Source organism: Anneissia japonica, unplaced genomic scaffold (assembly GCF_011630105.1).
Source record: "Anneissia japonica isolate Jap-2015-1 unplaced genomic scaffold, ASM1163010v1 scaffold904_len716149_cov161, whole genome shotgun sequence".
NCBI classification, from domain to species: domain Eukaryota; kingdom Metazoa; phylum Echinodermata; class Crinoidea; order Comatulida; family Comatulidae; genus Anneissia; species Anneissia japonica.
This window is the reverse complement of record NW_022683714.1, coordinates 20,581-22,799: the sequence shown is the minus strand read 5'-3', so window position 1 is coordinate 22,799 and position 2,219 is coordinate 20,581. Positions and strand designations below refer to the sequence as shown.

The 2,219-nt window shown below is 33.6% G+C and overlaps 1 protein-coding gene across 1 annotated transcript in view; it reads left to right on the top strand.

The window, feature by feature from the left end:
* LOC117101119 overlaps positions 1–2,219 on the top strand; it is a 10,476-nt gene that overhangs the window by 7,144 nt on the left and 1,113 nt on the right. The gene's annotated exons all lie outside the window — the stretch shown is intronic.

The following is a 2,219-nucleotide window of genomic DNA, read 5'->3' as shown; positions in this document are numbered from 1 at the left end:
TGTAGATAACATACAGGTCAATCGAAACGTAGCTTAGGGCTGTTTAATTAATTGGTGTTACCACCCCACATAGCAGTTCCAACAATTGGGGAGAAATTTTGTTACATAGCTCCCCTCTTAGCCCGAATCGTCCCTTGAATCGAATATAAACTTTACACATAAATAACGAAATTTCTTTAAGATAACAATAAGCCTAATCGAAGGGTCTACTGTGCCTCCGATTTTATTACTCATTGACATAAAAGTCTAATCGAAGGGTCTACTGTGCCTTCGATATGATTACTTGTTGACGAACTCTGACAGAGGGTCTAGTGTGCCTCTGTGTCATTAACTAATTTAAATAATTATGAACTTTTTTTTAATTAAAAACACAAAACAGAGTTTAACTATGTCCTCTGACATAGAAAGTGTACTCCACCTCGTCTTAAACTTCAATAACTTGAGAAAGTATCGCCCCTTGTATTCCCGGCAGGTCTGATTCCAACTTCCGCTCTGTCTTTAACTGGTTTTAAGGCCGACAACATGGCAGGTTTCCCTTTTTTAACACAACAGATTTTTGGAGCAGGCCAGTGTCCATTGTCTCCTCTACTAATGTTTCTGAACCGGAGAATAACTGCAAAATTTTCCCTCACCATTCCTGAACTGCAGGCCTAGCATCAAATTCAGTATCCTTCTTTACTTTTTGGACCACCGCTCGACCTATCATGACTCATTTTTTTTACTAATTTGATTTACTCCAAAATCACCTCAGGGATATTAATTTCTGATATTTCCGATCACTTGCCTATCTTTTAAATTATTCAAAATTTTACTTTAAAGACTAAATAATCTGATGACTACTTTAGGCCTATATATAATATTGATAATGAGTCCGCTTTAATTTCTGATATGGCAAGAACTGCAACCCTGCATATGAAATGTTTTATTCTACCTTTCAATCAAGGTTAAAATAAAAGCAACTAAGTATTCATGGATAACATCAGCTATTCTAAAATCTAGCAATAAAAAACATCTGTTATATAAGAAGTTCTAAACCCTCCATTGAAAATAGAAAATCATATTGCAATTATCATGATATTTTTGTAAAAATTTGTGAAAATGCCAAAAAAAACTGTTTTCATAAAAAGCAATGTTAAAAATAACTTGGAATGTAATAAATACGATTATCACACCAAGAAACCATACGAAAAATCATATTACAAATAACATGTTCCACCTTAATACAGTACTAAAATTTTAGGCACTCGAAATATAATACTTTAATGGTTAGTTCATAAATATTACTAAAAACTCCTCTGTTATTGAAAACCCAATGGATTATTTTAATAATATAATTCTATAACTAATTTTTATTATTCCAATCATTGATCAAGAAGTTCTTGATTGTATATTTTACTTTACGTCATCAAATAGCTTTGGACATGATATATACCTCTAAAAATTAAGCTTTTTGCAAATGCAACAAATGTGATAATGTTCACCAATAACTCACTTTTTTAATCTTTGATTTAAAAACAGGATTGTTCCTGACAGCTTGAAAATTGCAAAAGTGATACAAATTCTCAAAAAGGGTGACAAAACTGATATCTCTAATTACAGACCAATTTCTTTTCTTCCAGTCTTTTTAAAAATACTCAAAAAATGTATGCACTCTATAGACTATATAGTTTTCTTGATATGCTCTCAATATGGTTTTTGTAAAAGGCACACAACTGAACATGCAATTATTGAATCAGTTAGTAAAATCTTGGATTCATTCATAGCCGTCAAGGTCCCATTCAATGGAATATGTGTCCCAGTTATTTAACAGAAATTACAAATACATTTAAGAGGAAACTGAAGATACCCTTTATGTCCAAATATATATAGTCAGTAAGTCATTGAAGTTACTTTTTGTCATTGTTATTGTAAATCCGGTTCCAGGGCTAGCGGAGACAAGTTTACTTCTAGGCTAGTCCTCATCGAAGCCCTGTGCAATATTTCCTGGCTGCAATAAATTTGAATTTTTTTTTAGGATCACCTTATCCACTCTCAGCTATGTATAAGCCTCATTCATCCTCAGCTGTTCATACGGCTCATCAATCATAAAACGGAACAGTAGAGAAAATCCGATCAGAATGACAAAATAGACTAAGCATCCACTGGAAGGAATCCCAATATCTGCAGACGGATCCGTTTCGGCCTTCCAGGCCTCATCAGTGCAGCTAGGGTACAGACCC